Source organism: Pipistrellus kuhlii, unplaced genomic scaffold (genome assembly GCF_014108245.1).
Source record: "Pipistrellus kuhlii isolate mPipKuh1 unplaced genomic scaffold, mPipKuh1.p scaffold_m20_p_38, whole genome shotgun sequence".
NCBI lineage: Eukaryota > Metazoa > Chordata > Mammalia > Chiroptera > Vespertilionidae > Pipistrellus > Pipistrellus kuhlii.
Genome location: NW_023425538.1, coordinates 4,075,174 through 4,082,399, shown reverse-complemented (window position 1 = coordinate 4,082,399; position 7,226 = coordinate 4,075,174). Strand labels below are relative to the sequence as shown.

At 37.5% G+C, this 7,226-nt stretch overlaps 1 long non-coding RNA gene across 1 annotated transcript; it reads right to left on the bottom strand.

Annotated features, from left to right (window-relative positions):
* Positions 1-238: 238 nt before the first annotated feature.
* LOC118702368 lies at positions 239-5,040 on the bottom strand. Its single transcript, XR_004982712.1, has 3 exons — positions 4,914-5,040; positions 393-403; positions 239-269 (listed from the first exon to the last, which is right to left on the bottom strand). It is a non-coding gene; the product is annotated as an uncharacterized LOC118702368 (long non-coding RNA).
* Between the last annotated feature and the right edge of the window lie 2,186 nt (positions 5,041-7,226).

Sequence of the window (7,226 nt, the reverse complement as noted above, 5' to 3'; positions counted from 1 at the left end):
GTTGAGCATCAACCCATGAACCAGGAGGTCACCATTCAGTTCCCAGGCAGGGCATGTGCCTGGGTTGCAGACTTGATCCCCAGTGTGGGCATGCAGGAGGCAGTTTATCAACGATTCTTTCTCATCATTGATGTTTCTATCTCTTTCCCTTTCTCTCTGAAATCAATAAATAAATCAATATACAATCAATAAATGTATATATTTTAAATCACATGATCATATCAATAGATGCAGAAAAGCATAAAATTGGAAATCAACTACAATAAAAACTTTCCAAAAAAATCAAACACATGGAGAATAAACAGCATGCTATTGAAAAATGACTGGATTACCAGAGAGATACAGGAAGAAATACAAAGAATCATGGCAACAAATGACAAGGAAAACACAACAATCCAAAAATCTATGTGACACAGTGAAAGCAGTCTTGAGAGAGAAGTTCATAGCTCTATATGCCTACTGTAAAAAACAAGAAACAATGGTAATAAATTACCTAACCATACAACTGAAAGAGTTAGAAAGAAAGCAAGAAGAAAAGCTCAGTGTAAGCAGAAGGAAAGAAATAATAAAGATCAGAGTGGAGATAAATGACCTAGAGACCAAAGAAACAATACAAAAGATCAAGAAAACAAGAGCTGGTTCTTTGAAAGGAGAAACAAGATTGATGAACCTTTAACCAGGCTCACCAAGAAGCAAAGAGAGCTGAAACTGGTTTGGCTCAGTGGTAGAGCATCAGTCTGCAGACTGAAAGGTCCTGGGTTCGATTCCGGTCAATGGCATGTACCGTGGTTGTGGGCACATCCCCAGTAGGGGGTATGGAAGAGGCAACTGGTCGATGTTTCTCTCTCATTGACGTTTCTAGCTCTCTATCTCTCTCCCTTCCTCTCTGTAAAAAATCAATAAAATATATTTTTTTAAAAGAAGCAAAGAGAGAGGACCCAAATAAACAAAAACAAAAATGAAAGAGATGAAATAACAAGACCCCACAGAAATAGAAAGGATTGTTTAAAAAATAGTATGAACAATTTTATTCCAACAAATTGGACAACCTGAAGGAAATGGACATATTCCTAGAGAAATATAACCTTCCAAAACTCATTCAGGAAGAATCTAAACAGCTCAATAGGCCAAACAGCTTCAGAGGAAGAACTAAAACCTATCTATCTCAGACTGTTCCAAAAAATTCAAGAGGAACACTTCCAAGCACCTTCTATGAAGCCAGCATTACCCGAATAACAAATCCAGATAAAGACAACACAATGAAAGAGAAATATAGGATAATATCCCTCATTAACATAGATGCCAAAATCCTCAATAAAATTCTAGTAAACCGAATCCAGCAGTACATCAGAAAGATCATACACCATGACCAAATAGGATCTATCACAGGAATGCAAGGATGGTATAATATCTACAAATTAATAAACATGATACATAATATAAACAAACTGAGAGAAAAAATCACATAGTCATATCAATTGATGCAGAAAAAGCAGTTAACAAAATCCAACAAGGTGAGAATAGAAGGATTCAACATAATAAAAGCTATATATGATAAACCCTCAGCTAACATCATACTCAATGGGCAAAAACTAAAACCATTTGCCCTAAGAACAGGAACAAGATAGGGATGCCCACTCTCACCACGCCTGTTTGACATAGTACTGGAAGTACTAGCCATTGCGATTAGACAAGAAAAAGAAATAAAGGGCATCCATATTGGAAAAGAAGAAGTAAAGCTGTCCTTATTTGCAGATGACATGATATTGTACATAAAAAAAACCAGAAGACTCCATCAAAAAACTAATAGACTTAATAAATAAATTCATCAATGTAGCAGAATACAAAATTAATGCCATGAAATCTATGGCATTTCTTTACACCAAGAGTGAACTTACCAGAAAAAGAGACTAAAAAAGCAATCCCATTTACCATAGCACTAAAAAAATTAAGATAGCTAGAAATAAATTTAACCAAGGAGGTAAAAGACCTTTATGCAGAAAACTACAAGACACTGAAAAAAAAGATAGAGGAAGATGTAAACAGATAAAAGTACATACTGTGTTCATGGATTGGTAGAATCAACATCATTAAAATGTACATACTATCCAAAGCAATCTATAGATTCAATGTACTGCCCATTGAAATACCAATTGCATATTTCACAGACCTAGAAAGAACTCTCCAAAAATTCATGTGGATTAAAAAAAGACTCCAAATAGCTGCAGCAATCCTGAGAAAGAACAATGTAGATGAGAGCTCAATACCAGATATCAAGCTGTATTACAAAGCCACTATTCTCAAAAGAGCCTGGTACTGGCACAAGAACAGACATACAACCAATGGAATAGAATAGAGAATCCAGTTATGGACCAAAACCACTATGCTCAAATAATATTTGACAAAGCAGGCATGAACATACAATGGAGTCAAGACAGTCTCTTCAATAAATGGTGCTGGGAAAATTGGACAGATACATAGGAAAAATGAAACTAGGTCACCAACTACACCATACACAAAAATAAACTCAAAATGGATACAAGACTTAAACATAAGACCATATGGAAACCATAAAAATACTAGAGGAATCCACAGGCAGCAAAATCTTAGACATATGCCGAAAGAATTTCTTTACTGATACTACTCCTAGGGCAATGGAAACTAAAGAGAAAATAAACAAATGGGACTACATCAAAATAAAAGCTTTTTCACAGAAAAAGAAACTATCAACAAAAAAACAAGAAACCCCACTGTATGGGAAAACATATTTGCAAATGTTATCACTGATAAAGGTTTAATCTCCAACAAATACAGGCAACTTATACAACTTAATAAAAGGAAGATAAATGATCCAATAAAAAAATGGGCAACTGACCTAAATAGAATATTTTTGAAAGAAGACAGAAGAAAGGCTAAGAGACACATGAAAACATGCTCAAAATCGTTAATTATCTGAGAGATACAAATCAAAATGACAATGCAGTACCATCTCACACCTGTCAGAATGGCTATCAACAAATCAACAAACGACAAGTGTTGGTGAGGATGGGGAGAAAAAGGAACCCTTGTGCACTGCTGGTGGGAATGCAGTCTGGGTGCAGGCACTGTGGAGAACAGTATGGGGTTTCCTCAAAAAAAAAATTAAAATGGAACTCTGATTTGACCCAGTAATCCCACTTCTAGGACTATATCCCAAGAAACTAGAAACACCAATTAGAAAGGGTATATGCACCCCTATGTTTATAGCAGCACAATTTACAATAGCTAAGATTTGGAAACAGTCCAGGTGCCCATCATAAGATGACTGGATCAGAAAACTATGGTACATCTACACAATGGAATACTATGCTGCCATTAAAAAGAGGGAATTTTTACCATTTGCAGTAACCTGGATGGAATTGGAGAACATTATGCTAAGTGAAATATGCCAGTCAATGAAAGAAAAATACCACATGATCTCACTCATTTGTGGATAATAAAGAACATTATAAACTGATGAACAAAAAGATAGCTACAGAGGTAGTAAAGCATCAAACAGACTGTCAAACTACAGCAGGAAGTTTAGAAAGAGGTGGGAAAGATAAGAGATCAATCGAAGGACTTGTATGCATGCATATAAGCATAACCAATGGACACAAAACACTAGTGGGTGAGGGCATGTATAGGAGTGGGGTGTGTGGGGGGAAATGGTAAGATATGTACACATATAATACCTTAACAAACAAAAAATGGGTGAAAAAAGAAAAGAAAAAAAAAGACATCAAGTGGCTGAATGGGGGTGGGGGGGGGAAGATCTATATATAGGCTGTCTACAAGAGATCCACCTCAGAACAACAGACTTACACAAACTGAAAGTAAAGAGATGGAAAAATATATTTCAGGGAAATGGAAATGAAACAAAAAGGTTTCAATACTTATACCTGACAAAATAGACCTCAAAGTGAAGGCTATAACAAGAAATAAAGAAGGTTGTTTCATAATATTAAAGAGACTGATACAATAAGAGGATATAACCCTGGTAAACATATATGCACCTAATGCAGGAGCACCCAAACATATATATATATATCCTGAAAGGTATCAAGGGAGATATCTACAACAATACAATCATAATACAGGACTTTAATACACCACTGACATCATTGAATAAATCCTCTAGACCAGTGGTCAGCAAACTTTGGCTCACAAGCCACATGCTGCTCGTGAGCTGCAGTTTGACGCTCTGTTGACTAATGAGTTTGCAGACCACTGGGATAGGAGCTTAACCACAAGGAACAACAACAGTTTGTAATTATTGAGTTCAAGAGTCTAGGTCAGTGTCAGCAAACTCATTAGTCAACAGAGCAGCAAACCACAGCTCACAAGCCACATGTGGCTCATGGACTACAGTTTGCTGACCACCGCTCTAGACAAAAAATAGGCAAGAAAACAGCAATCCTAAATGATTCATCAGATCAGATAGACTTAATTGACATATTCAGATAATTTCACCCCAAAGCCACAAAATATATGTTCTTCTCAAGTGCACATGGGACGTTTTCTTTTTATTTTTTAAAATATATTTTATCGATTTTTTACAGAGAGGAAGGGAGAGAGATAGAGAGTTAGAAACATTGATGAGAGAGAAACATCCACCAGCCGCCTCTTGCACACACTCCCACTGGGATGTGCCCGCAACCAAGGTACATGCCCTTGACCGGAACCAAACCTGGGACCCTTCAGTCCACAGGCTGACACTCTATTCACTGATCCAAACTGGTTTCAGCGCACATGGAACATTTTCCAAAATAGACCACATACTGGGATACAGTCAAGTCTCCCCAAATTCAAGAAGATTACAATCTCCTTCCAGTATCATACCAACCATCTTCTCAGACCAAAATAGTATATTAGAAATAAACTACAATAAAAACATTCAAACACTTGGAAGCTGAGTATCATGAAATTAAATATTGATTGGGTTACCATTGAGATCAAAGAAGAAATTAAAAACATCCTGTAAATTAATACAATAAAAAACAAAACAATCCAAAGTCTATGGGAAACTTCCTGAGAGGGAAGTTTATAGCTCTACAGGCCTACAAATAAATAAATAAATAAATAAATAAATAAATAAATAAATAAATAATGGTAGTAAGTCATCTAACTCTACAACTCAAAGAATTAAGAATAGAGAAACTAGAACAGTTGATAGTGTGCAGAAGGAGGGATATAATAAAGATCAGAACAAAAATAAATGACAGAGACAAAAATAAAAAATAAAACACAAAAATTATAAAAGATCAATGAAACCAAGAGTTGGTTCTTTGAAAGGATAAACAAGATTGATCAACCTTTAGCCAGGCTCACCAAGGAGCAAATATAGAGGACCCAAATAAACAAAATCAGAAATGAAAGAGGTGAAATAAGAACAGACTCCACTGAAATACAAAGGATTGTTAAAAAAAAAACTAATATGAACAACTCTATTCTAAAAAACTGGACAACCTGAAGGAAATGAACATATTCCTAGAAAAACACAACCTTCCAAAACTCAATCAGGAAGATTCTAAAAACCTCAATAGGCTGATAACTATGGAAGAAATTGAAGCAAGATTAAAAGATGGCAGTGGAATAGACAGATGTGTCCTGAGCCTTGTCCCGGAGTGTGTAGAGGGAGCAGCTAAAATGAGTGGAATTCAGCCCGAATTTGGCGAAGATACACAGCTAGTGAGATAGGGCAAAAGTCCCTGGAAAAAGGTAAAATCAAGAATCTAGGCAGGATAATCTGCTGAGCCTCTGTGGCCAGAGGGGCAAGGAGAATCTACAGGGTGACTGGCTGTGTCCCTGAGGACAGGCAAAGCATCAGTCTGGGGGGGGGGGGGGGGGGGGGGGACCACGGGATTGAGGGAGGTAGGGGATTTTGGACCTTGGAATCTGGATTTTGGATCTGAGCTGAGAAAGCTCTGAAAGGCTAGCCAGACCACGCAGTGCCAGCAAGAGAGGAACTCGTGGGGATGCGGTTCCTCCTTGTGCTGGGGCCTGTGCCTTTCCCCACTGAACCTGGTTCATGGGACCTTTAAGATACAGACACTTACCCGTGGCTGAGGGGCAGGAGAAGGTGTGGGCTTGTGGAATCTGGGGAGAGTAGATAGCGGTCCAGGGTGGCGGGTCTAGTCCTGAGTCATCTAGGCCCCAGTTGCCATTTTCTCCTAAGAGATAGCCCCTCCCTCCAGTATCCAGGCAACCAATATTACCACACCTAGAATAATACTAGGAATCTGAATACTCTCTGAGAACATAGAAAGGGCCTAAAGAGTAATCTTTAGCCCCAGCAACAGGAAACTGACAAACAGAATAGTACAGACAAATGGAATCATAAGCCAGACAAAGAAAGACATCACTTTTTTTTCATTTTATTTTTATTATCCCTTTTTTCTTTCTTTATTTCTTGCTCTTTCTTTCTTTCTTTCTTTCTTTCTTTCTTTCTTTCTTTCTTCTTTTCCTGTTTTGGTTTGGTGCTTTTTTAAATTTCTGTTTGCATTATTTTTCTTCACTATTTTTATTTGCTATTTTTAATTTTTATACAATTTTTTAAATCAATTTCTTTTTGTAAATTTATTATTTTTTCTTCTCATTCTCTTTCCTCCCATCCACTTATTCCCTTTATATTTACTCAATACTAAATTGAGGTCTTCCCCATATTCATCCAACCCTCAATCTTATTTGCACTATATAAGCTCAACCTCTACAGATTCTGCCCCTATACTCTTATTTCTTTGTCTTTTATCCCATATCTTTTTCTCTCTATTCCATAGCATTTGTGCTCTCTTTTATCTGCCCCATCTCTCTTTTCTCAGGGGGTCATTTATATTGAGGTTATTGGTGTTGTGAGTACATTTGTGCTTAGCTCCCTCGGTGTTGTGTCTTGTTGAAGTGTATTTTATCCATTCAGGCCAAGGGGCTTGAGAGAAAGTCACATAACCAGACACCTGGAGAGGAAACTCTATCCACAAAAGGGTCAACAACATCTCAGACCCAACTATAGAGGCAGAAATAATGCAGCAGTGATGGAAACAGCATGAGTGAGGGAGGGAGTAAAAGAAGAGTGTGTGGTCAAGTGGGGTATGTGTGTGTGAGTGAGTCAGGACCTTCAAGGGCAGGCTAATCAGGCTTACTCAACTAGGAAGCTTCTGATACTATTGCAAACAGTACCAGGAGGCCAGCTTGTCCTAAGGGGAGAGCTG